At 48.3% G+C, this 11,505-nt stretch overlaps 1 pseudogene; it reads right to left on the bottom strand.

Annotated features, from left to right (window-relative positions):
• Nucleotides 1–499: 499 nt before the first annotated feature.
• LOC136478840 (U2 spliceosomal RNA) lies at nucleotides 500–679 on the bottom strand (annotated as a pseudogene).
• Between the last annotated feature and the right edge of the window lie 10,826 nt (nucleotides 680–11,505).

The raw sequence follows: 11,505 nt of genomic DNA, 5'->3' as shown, positions 1-11,505 counted from the left end.
GTCCCATCATGAGAACATATCACAGGTGATTCTCTTTGTTACCAAGCAGAAAATCAAGATACGATAGTCATGATGACTATACTACTGCTACACAACTATTGCACAAACATACAACCAAGCACCACAAAAGACTTATATTATTTTTTAAAAAAAATCACACCACAGAAACTTCACTCATGCAGCACAGCAGCAGGAAGTCTCAGTAGGACTAGAATTTCTTTTGACTATGTTCTATGAAGATGAAGTTGACTACTTTTTCCAATGTGTGCATGCCAAACTTTGAAAAAAAAAATCCTCGCATAGTGATTGCACAATGGCATTAAGTTGTGACTAGTGAAACCTCACAAAATGCCTGTGCAGATGCTGTAGATACCAATGCTGATTAGTGAAACCTCACAAAACCCATCCAAATGCAGGCTTGAGGCTACTTCCTTGTCTAAGCACAAAATTTTTATTGTGACTTGGTTGGGGTGTGCCAGCTCTAGCAGTGGTGCAACGCCCGGGGTGTGCCAGCTCTAGCAGTGGTGCAACGCCTGAGCGACACTCGAGGGCTCTAGTGGCAAGCCACTATTGTGAGCTCTCCCCTGTTAAAAAAATAAATTTAATATCAAGGTGGACACATGGTTCACGTATTAGATATTAAACTGATAAGAATAAGCCAAAAGACCGAGAAAGGTATGAGTTGGAACGAGGCCGTAGGTCTCCTGTTATACCCTTCCTCCGGCTGTGGTGGCTCAAAACTGTCCAGGTGGGAGTAATAAAAAAAAACAAATATGATGAAGCTTAGACGCGGTTTAGGTGTCGTGTGTTTGGTTCATTGGGCTGTTTGGGCTCGTAATTTACCATCCTCACGTGTCGGTTGCGGCCCGAGGCCCATTACTGGGCCTTCCTCGGCAGAGCCTATTACAGGCCCGTAGCCGCCACACCGGCGCCGGCGTTTCCCCCGCCGCGTGCCGCGTCCGCCTCTCTGTGGAGTGTGGAGGTGAAGCCCCTTCCGTCGTCGCGGCCGGCGGCCGTCTCTCGCCGCCAGCCGCTGGCGTGGAGCCGGAGCAGGCCGTGGGGGCGTGCAGCGGGTGGTCCGGAGACCCGCAAGGTTGCCGGCAGTGCCATTATAAGTATCAACGAGACCACCACCTCTTGGTTCTAGCTGCCGGCCGTCGCTGCTTGCCGTAGCAGTGTTGGCATTGCAAGTTATGCCATCATGTCCCAAACCATATACAGTGGAACAAGACAAGAGCAATTTGCCATGACATGCAATGCAACGGTGATTCTGGCGGTTGAACATGACAGATTAATCACAACCAGGAAAAGAACCAACGACACTTCGGTTCTGTTTTTGCCTTGCATATCTGATCCCACGGGTGAACTGAACTGGCAGCTATATGCTGATTTTCAAGTGTCTGGTTCTGTTTCCAGGTGAACTGGTTGTATGTAGTTTGGTCCACAGCTGCACAAACTGCCTAACATCTGCATCTGTTTGACTGCCCATTTTCAGAGAGTGAACACGGACATGTGATGAGTCACTATGAACAACAACAGAGATTGAACAAGTTGTAATCTAAAATCACCCTGTTTTGATTTGGTCAGAGACGACCCTTGCATCTTCCATCTTACTGGAATACTGGGAGTCCAGTGAGGCTGCCCAATCTGAATGAAGTGGCAGTCAGTCAGTCAGTCCAGGGACTTACCGGCAAGGGAAACTGCAACACTGCCTCGGTTATTTTCCCAGTACCGTACAGAGTAAAGGTCCAAAACATGACAGTGAATCTTTGTAAATATCTGTTTTGAATATTTGATTGATCTTAGGCCACTAGCTTCCCCCAAAATGTGGTAGAATTTGCCCAAAGTATGAAGCATGGTTGGCAATGACGAAGTTTATGGCCTTTTTTTTCTTTTTCTTTGAACGAACTGACACTTATAGTGGAGTATGTTCCTATTAATATAGTATCAAAAATTACAAACAGACAACCCTGGGAGGTTAAAAGAAAGGACCAAAAACAACATCAACATCAGTTTTTGGCCATTTTCAGAATTCAGCTCCCACGCCAGGCTTTCCCTTCCACAGACCGTCTTCCTTTCTTGTCAAGAATTATTTTTCTTAAAATAAAAATCCTATAACGTCATTTTCACTGTCATCTTCAGAATGTATAGTCTTGTAGTGGCGCTATTCTTTCGGCCCCTTTTTCTTTTCCTTTTTTTTAAATAGGTTTTCTGGCCGCTTTATTTCGTGGTGAAACTAACAGGACTTTTTTTCTTCTTATTTAACTCCTTTCAGCTTAACGCCTCAACCTTTGACGATTCCAACCCTTTACCCTCTGAAAACTGGGTTTCATCCTAATTACCTGCATGGCTATATTATTGCACCATTTATATTCATTTGGGAATTGGCTTCCTTTACCTTTTTTTTTCTTTTCTGAAATGAGGATATATTGGGTCTTCGAGGGAGATAGATATTTCTCAGACTGCAAGCAGGATCACAAAGAGGATGACTGAAAAGGGGAGCTCTCTGATGGTGAGAAATGGGCAAATGGCTATATATCGTTGAGAATGGGCGGAGTGATGGAGGAGCAGAAGCTGGACAGTGAGTCTGAATGTCTGATGTAAGCTTCTCGACGGCTATGGCAGAGTTCTGGAGGCCCTGTACACCGAGGAAATCTGAAGGGCACTCAAAGCAAGCACCTTTTCTTTTGGGAACAGTGACGTCAGGGGCGCTGCCCTTTCGTTGAAGAAGAGAGTTTGAAATGTGTTGGGTGTAGTCTGGCTCCCTCGGGCTGGGGCCTGGGGCCGCGCGGAGCCTGCGCGCGGCGTGGTGGGCCCGGTTGGCTTGCCGTGGCCATCGTATATAAGAGTGAGGCTCACCGCCTGGCTAGGGTACCCGGGTACCATTCACAGACCTCCGCCGCCGCTCTCTCGCTCTCTCCGTCTTCCTCCGCCTCCTCCCGGCGCCGGCGGTGAGCACCGTTGGCGTTGCTGGTAAGCCACGCAGGTCCCTGGTATGCGGCATGATTCCCCTCTCGTTTGTCTGTTCATCTTTGCGTCTTCTTGTTTTTTTTTATTCGAACACTGTGCGGGCTTTTTCTTTTGATTGCGTAGCTGAGCTTTAGGGTTTGGTCGATGATTGTTGCGGATCTGGGTGGCGCACCACCAGGTGTCGCAGCCGTTCCTTTGATTTGCATAGGGTTTACGGTTATACTACTGCAATGTTGTGCTATTTTGTACCCCACATCCTAGTTTAGACTCATGTGGTTGGGATCCATCGATTCTGTACATCACCACTTGGTGTTGCAGCCGGTCCTTCGATTTGGCTAGGTTTTGCCTCATACTGATGCAATGTTGTACTAATTGATCTCCCATTTCCTGTTTAGCCTCATGGAACCTTCAACTAGGCGACGCCAGCTTTTCATTAGGGGAGCCACCGGTGCAATGGCCCAGGGCGCGGCGCACCTCCAAGGAGTCCGCGGCGGCGGCGGCGTTGCCGCTCATCGACGCAGGTGGGATGGTTCGCCGACGATGGGTTCGAGGGAGGACAAGGAACCGAGGGGGCAGCGAGAGGGAGACGAGGGGTCAGGGGGTGGTGAGCGAATGGGGGTGACCAAGCTCGTGGGTACCAGGTGCGTATTTATTGAGGGATAACATGGGAGGGGGTAATGATACTGATTAAAGGAATAGGTGAATGCACCCAGCTGTGTCCAACAAACCAAACACACCATTCCTTAGCTACACTAGTACAGCCAGGAGCTTATGCACCCAACCAAACAAAATCTGAGCTAAGCCAGGCCATCAATAGAAGCCCAACCAAACAAGCACATGTTGGCTTGATGGAACCAGGCCAAACCCAACCTGGCTCCAATCTTAGCCAGGCTAGGATTTAGCTATAACACATCCATAGTGGTCCAAGGCCTTGTGGTGCTTACAGTGTGAAAATGCATATGCAAATGCGAATGCAAAAGAGCATCATGCAGTTAGCCAACAATGGTGGTGGCACCCGGCAGTGCCATCAGTACTAAACTATCAACAGTGGAGGCTAGCATAACAGACCACCACCTCTTGGCTTCTAGTTGCTGGTCGTCGAAGCTTGAGTAGTGATAACCACGAAAAGAACCGACGCTTCGGTTCTGTTTTTGCCTTCCATAAATGGGCTTGCTAGCGTCTGCACGCTCGCACCTGCAGTTGTTTCCCACCCCATTTCATGCGTCCACGCGGAATCTGCACCGCCCCGAAAGCCACCAGCATCGAGAAGAGGGGGGAGGGGGCAGCGGATGCCTAGCCGGCGCTGGGAGGAGGAGGAGAAATCGAGGCGATGCAGTAGAAAGTGATGAGGAAGATGCAACACCGGATCTACTTTTGAAACATCCAGACGCAACACTTGCAACAACGTCTGAAAAGCAGATGAAACACTTGAAACATGCATCTGAAACACTTGAAAAAACACCTGAAAAACATTGTAAAACATACGCAACATCTAGATAAAATACTTGTAACATAGATGTGAAACATATGCAACATCCAAATAAAAACACTTGCAACATACGTCTAAAAAAATAGATGAAACACTTGGGAATAGAAGCTTGCAACATACGTGTACATCCATTGCAACATATGCAACATCCACATGAAACAATTGCAACATATCTATGAAACATCTGAAACACTTGGAACATAGGCTTGCAACATGTGATTTCACCCTTCTTCCGTACAATGCAGTGCAGAGCAGGGGACAACCGGTTCTGGCCAGCCAGGAGCTAAGGATGGTGTCGTGGCCTGGCAGCGGCCAATTGCGCCTGCGCCTGGCCTAGGCCTGGCCAGTAACCTCCCCCTCTTATGGTTGCGGTGAAGGACAGAGCACGACAAGACACGGCGGGGGATAGAAGAGCCGCTATAGTCGCCAAGCACGCACATGGAGCTTGGAGGTGGAAAGCGAGGTGTCAGCGACCAGGTCTAGCAACAGCTGCAGTCGGTGGGGCGGCTGGTAGCTTACCTCGCGCGGAGGATTCTGCCTCTCCGTGGGGGATGGCGGCAGCGGCGGGCCGTAGTGGGTTGCGGCGCGGGATGGAGGCGATAGCATGGCGGATTGGGATGGCCGCACGGCGCCATGAAGCCATGACGAACAAGCGCGGAGTGGGGGAGATGAGCTGCCGTAGGGAGATTTGATTTTTTGTTTCTCAGGTTCGGACGGACGAACACCCGTGGCCAAGTATTATCGTTCCATATATGAATCTGATCCCACGGTTGAGGGTTTAGGGTTAGTTTGTGGTGTCTGGCTCTGTTGCCTAGTGAACTGGTTGTAGTTTGGTCCAGAGCCGCACAAACTGCCTAAGTTCTGCATCTGTTTGATTGCCCATTTTCAGAGATTGAACAAGCATGGAGTATTTGCAATGAGCAAGTGGGTGGACAGTTTCTTGCTCTCTACGATAGAGGGGACAAACAACATTGTTGGGCCAACCTCTCATACGGAGCCTATCCGCCGTCCTATTTTGGATGGCGAGCCATCCAACAAATTTGCATTTAGGTGGATGACAGTGCAGCTTGTAAATATTTGTTTTGAATATTTGTTCTTAAGCCATTAGCTTCCCCCAAAATGTTGTAGTGTTTGCACAAAGTATATGAAGCATGGTTGGCAATGACGAAGTTTATGGCCATTTCAGGATCAGAATTTCTACCATGCGACCGTCGTGCTCTAGCGCGACGGCATGACCCTGCTCCCATTGCGCCCGCGCCTCACTAGAGACGAAGAAGAAGAAGACGGCTTGGGTTCCGACATCGGCTGTTTAGGGGATCTTTCCCTGCGGGCTTAGAAGAAGTTTTTTTGGCGAGGGGGGGGGGGTGGTGCGTCATGGCGGTGGAGGCGAGTGAGACGGCGGGGGTGTCGTAGCGGAGGGCGTCGGTGACCTGTCCTAGGATTAGTGGAGGGCGGGGGCGGGGACAATGGAGAGAAAGAGGACGGCGAAGGTTAGGGGAGGGCAGGGTCAAGGGGTGGGGGCGAGGGTGAGAAAGAGGATGGAGGAGGATAGGGGAGGGCGGGGTTGAGGAGCAGGGGTGGGAGGTTGGTGGCACGGCTAGGCGATAGGAGCCGCTAGCTGCGGGTGGTGGAAGTTAGGGCAGGGGTGGAGGCAAGGATGGCGTCGGTGAGGAGGAAGATGATAGGAGGGGGCCTCGTGGAGAGGAGGAAGACGGGTCGCACATTATCTGCCTCCCTTTTAGGATGGTTCCCACCAGGCTTGCTGCTAGCTAGTTACGTTTCACTGACATATATTTTTCCTGCAAAACATGTTGTGCCAAGTCTTGCCCTTCTACGTGCGGCGTGTAGAAATACAAAGGGCAGATGGTGGAAGCGCTTGGCAAGATGATAGCTAGGGGCGCCGTTCATGTTGATATATGTAGCACATTTAGAAGGTAACAGACTCAGGAGATCACGGCATGAGAGTTCCATGTTTCTAGGATCCTATACAACAGTTTCTATCTTTAGTAACAATCCTACAATCAAGGGCTCTCATGCCAGTCTACCTAAGATCACGTTACAGGATTTACATTGACATATCACAAGCTATTTCTAACAACCTCCCTCAATCACAACTTTGCCAAGTTGAGATTGATCTTAAAATTCTCAACAAGCCATACAGGCAGAGCCTTGGTGAATCCATTAGCTACTTGATCCTTGGAGGAAACAAAATCGATTTCCAAATGTTTCTGCTTGACCTGATCTCTCACAAAATGATAATCCACCTCAATGTGTTTTGTTCTAGCATGGAACACAGGATTGCTTGAAAGGTATGTGGCGCCTAGATTGTCACACCATAATTTTGCAGCATTAGGACTCTTCACACCGATCTCATGTAACAAGGTCTGTATCCACATAACCTCTGCCGTAGCATTGGCTATTGCTTTATACTCTGCTTCAGTACTCGATCTAGAGACAGTGGATTGTTTGTGAGCACTCTAGGACACTAAATTGGTTCCTATAAAAACCGCAAATCCTCTAGTGGATTTTCTGTCATCCACACAGCCTGCCTAGTCAGCATCTGAGAAGGCGCTTACTAGTGTGGAAGCCGACCTGTGGATCTTTAGTCCAAGTCCAGTGCACTGCTTTATATACCTCAATATTCTTTTCACGGCCTCCCAATGTATTGTGGTTGGAGCATGAAGGAACTGACAAACCTTATTCACAGCAAATGAGATATCTGGTCGTGTTAATGTTAGGTATTGCAAATCTCCTACAATGCTTCTGTATCTTGTGGTGTCTTGAGCCCCTAGAGGAGTTCCTTCATATAGAGATAGCTTCTCACTAGTGGATAACGGTGTATTGACCGGCTTGCAGTCTGCCATGCCGACCCTCTTCAGTAGATCAGACGCATATTTTTCTTGTGTAAGCAGAATTCCACCGCTTGTTTTATGTACCTCAATACCAAGAAAATAGTGAAGCTCTCCCAAGTCCTTCAATGCAAACTGTTCTTTAAGATCTCGAAGTAATGCACTTGTTGCTTGCTCGGTGGAACTTGCCACAATTATGTCATCGACATACACAAGAACAAACATTGTGATGCCTCCCTTACTGAAGAAGAACAAGGATGTGTCAGCCTTGGATGCCTTAAACCCCAATTGAATCAACCGTTCACTTAACCTGGAGTACCATGCTCGAGGAGCTTGCTTCAACCCATATAAGGCTTTATCAAGTTTGCACACATAATTTGGCCGGTTTGGATCCTCAAAGCCAGGAGGTTGATGCATGTATACATCTTCTTCTAAGAGCCCATGTAAAAATGCATTCTACACATCGAGTTGGCGAAGAGACCATCCACAAGATACAGCTAGAGACAATATAACTTGAATAGTTGTAGCCTTAATTACTGGACTGAATGTGTCTTCGTAATCTATTCCATACCTTTGCTTGAAGCCCTTGGCCACAAGACGAGCCTTGTAACGATCTAGACTCTCATCAGACTTTCTCTTGATTTTATACACCCATTTGCACCCTATAACATTGGTTCCGCTCTGTGGTGGAACTAGGTGCCATGTCTTGTTCCTCATCAGTGCTTCATATTCAGAGTTCATGGCCTGTTTCTAATTTTTATCCTGTAGTGCATCAGCTAGATCAGTTGGTTCACCAGTGCTTGCTAACATCCCGTACTTGACAGTGCCATCAGTATAAATTTTCTTCTTTTGAATGCCACGCTGGAGCCTTGTAACCGGCCGCAAAGGAGCAGGGGCTGGAGGAGAAGGAGCTGTGACTTCTTCTGGAGGAGCAGGAGCTGCGACTTCTTCTGTACCGGCCGTAGAGGATCCACTGACGGAAATCTCCCCCGGGGTCCATATAACGGCATCATCATCAGATGTTGGAGACACTTCGGCGGCAGGTGATGGTGTATGTGTGGCTGATTGGCCCCCAGGCGGCTGGACCGATGCTGATCCGATCACAGAAGGCGGCTGAGAAACATCTCCGTGATCCATGCTACTGCTTTCAACGTGTATACCTAGTGCCTGAGGCAAACTAGGGACTCCGGTAGAATTGTTAGATACATTAGGCAAATTAACAGGCAAATTAACATGTTGATCATCCAAACTACTGTCCCCTCGGATAGCCACGAAATCAGGAGATAACAGAAGAATTTCTGAGCGCAGACGAGGACCCGCATTGAGATGCATCTCGGCAAAAGGAAAGATTGTTTCATCGAATGTGACATCTCTAGAGATATAGACACGCCGAGATGTGATGTCCAGACATTTATACCCCTTGTGAAGATTACTATAACCCAAAAAGACGCATCTCTTAGAGCGAAACTAGAGTTTATGGGCATTATATGGGCGAAGATTGGGCCAACAGGCACAACCAAACGTGCGTAGAAAGGAGTAATCTGGTTTTTTACCAAAGAGACGCTCTAGAGGGGTAGTAAAATTGATGACTGCACTAGGAAGGCGATTGATGAGGTATGTGGCTGTGAGGAACGCTTCGTCCCAAAATTTCAGCGGCATGCTGGTGCCTGAAAGAAGAGCTAAACCAACTTCAACGATGTGCCGATGTTTGCGCTCGGCTGCACCATTTTGTTGATGCGCATGAGGACATGAAACTTGATGCGAAATGCCAACTTTAGTAAAAAAGGAACTAAGCCTTTGATATTCACCACCCTAATCAGTTTGGATGGCTTTTATTTTGCGATCAAGCAACCTTTCAACTAGGTTCTGAAAATCATGAAATTTCTGAAAAACTTTAGACTTATGCTTAATGAGGTAGATCCAGGTAAACTTGCTGTAGTCATCAATAAAACTAACATAATACTGTTTTCTACCAACAGACTCGATAGCTTGACCCCATACATCAGAGAACACAAGTTCTAAGGGAGCACTAGATCGACTCACTAACTTAGGATAGGGTAACTGGTGTGCCTTTGCTTGTTGACAAGCATCGCACACATGCTCATTATTGGACTCTGAAGCAAATGAAAGGCTATTATTACTAATGATGCGACGGATGACCGAGGAAGCTGGATGTCCTAGTCGTTCATGCCACCGAGACAGGGATGGTCGAGATGCTGCGAGGACTTGTTTTGGCGGTGAAGGAAGAGGATATAGCCCCCGATGACAACGACCTTTAAGTAGAGTTTTCTTGGTTGCCTGATCCTTAACCAAAAAATAAGTGGGGTGAAATTCCATGTAGGCAGAATTATCAGAAGTAAATCGATGAACTGAAACAAGATTTTTGGAAGCCTTAGGTACATGCAGAACATTTTTTAACTAGAGATTGCGGCTAGGGGAAACAATAGTAGATTGACCAACATGTTTAATTGCCATACCTGCACCGCTTGCGGTGTGGATCTGATCACCACCATTGTACTTCTCGCGCATGGAGAGTTTCTCTAATTCGCTGGTGATGTGGTCGGTGGAGCCGCTGTCGGTGTACCAGTTAGTGTCGATGTTGTATGAACTGGTCGCCGCTGCTGCATGCCTTTCTTCAGGGATGAAGTCCTCATCAAAGCGGTACCAACAACGAGCTGCAGTGTGCCCTTCCTTGAAGCACACCTGACAGATCGGTTTGTCCTCCTTCTTGCTGTTGAAGCCGCCTCCTTGCTGATTGCTCCTTTGGTCGCGACCACGCCCCCCGCCATTCGGAGGACCGTGGCCACGTCCACGATAGGGACCACCACGGCCACGATTATTGCCACGGCCTCTTCCACGGCCGGCCATGTTGGCCGAGTTCTGATCGCCGCCTTGAACCAGATCCATCCTGGTCTCGTAGTTGAGGAGCTGTGAATACAGCTCGTCGACAGTCACCGATTCCACCCTCGTAACGAGGGAGGTAACCAGTGACTCATATTCCGCAGGCAAACCGGTGAGTATGTACTCAACCAGCTCGTCATCAGTGATTGGTCATCCCGCGGCCGCCATCTCATCGCTGAAACCTTTCATCTTGGTGAAATAATCGGTAGCAGATGAGATACCTTTCTTGGTATTGGCGAGGGAGATGCGCAGGTTTACCACGCGCGCACGGGTTTGTGAGGCAAACATGGCCTCAATCTTGGCCCATGCATCAGCCGCCGTCCTTGTCTTGGCGATGTGGCTGAGAATGCCCGGAGAGACGGAAGTGAGAAGGAAGCTGAGGATCTGCTGATCCCGTGCCTCCCATTCTTCGAACGTCGGGTTGAAGACCTTCTTGCCATTGCCATCCTTGTCATCAATCTCCTTCGCCGGCGGCAGAGAGGCACCAGTGAGATGACCGTGCAGGCGGGCACCACGCACGCCCGAGAGCACCTGGGCTTCCCAGATGGAGTGATTGCTCCTGGTAAGCTTCTCTGTCACAGCGCCGGCCGAGAGAGGATTGCTGTTAGGGTGATGAGGATTCGAGGAAGACATGATGAGCGGCAGTTGGATCTATTAAGTGTTTATGGCTCTGTATACCATGTATAAATACAGAGGGCAGATGGTGGAAGCGCTTGGCAAGATGATAGCCAGGGGCGCCGTTTGTGTTGATATATGTAGCACATTTACAAGGTAACAGACTCAGGAGATCACGGCATGAGAGTTCCATGTTTCTAGGATCCTATACAACACTTTCTATCTTTAGTAACAATCCTACAATCAAGGGCTCTCATGCCGGTCTACCTAAGATCACGTTACATGATTTACATTGACATATCACAAGCTATTTCTAACACGGCGTGCCATCATCCTTTCTTGTGAAGAATGATTTTTCTGCTAAAAATAAAAATCCGATAACATCATTTTCACTGTCACATTCTGAATTAATGTATAGTCTTGTAGTGGCGCTGTTCTTCCATCCCCCACTCCCCTTTATATATACCCACTGAGAGCATCTCTGAGAGTTCCCTAAACTTCTTTCTAATCCTAAGTTTTTAGAAAGATTAAAAAAACACTTTTCAACAACTCCTAATACTTTTTTCTAAAATTTACGTACTTGGTAAATCTTCCCCGTTCCGCGTAACTTTACGCGGACGCGACTCGCGCGGATACGGCTTCCTCCTCCACACCTGAAGCCAGCCGGCGGCGCCACCTCGC

The sequence above is a fragment of the Miscanthus floridulus genome, chromosome 8 (assembly GCF_019320115.1).
Source record: "Miscanthus floridulus cultivar M001 chromosome 8, ASM1932011v1, whole genome shotgun sequence".
Classification (NCBI taxonomy): Eukaryota; Viridiplantae; Streptophyta; class Magnoliopsida; order Poales; family Poaceae; genus Miscanthus; species Miscanthus floridulus.
This window is presented reverse-complemented; position numbering and strand designations above follow the sequence as displayed.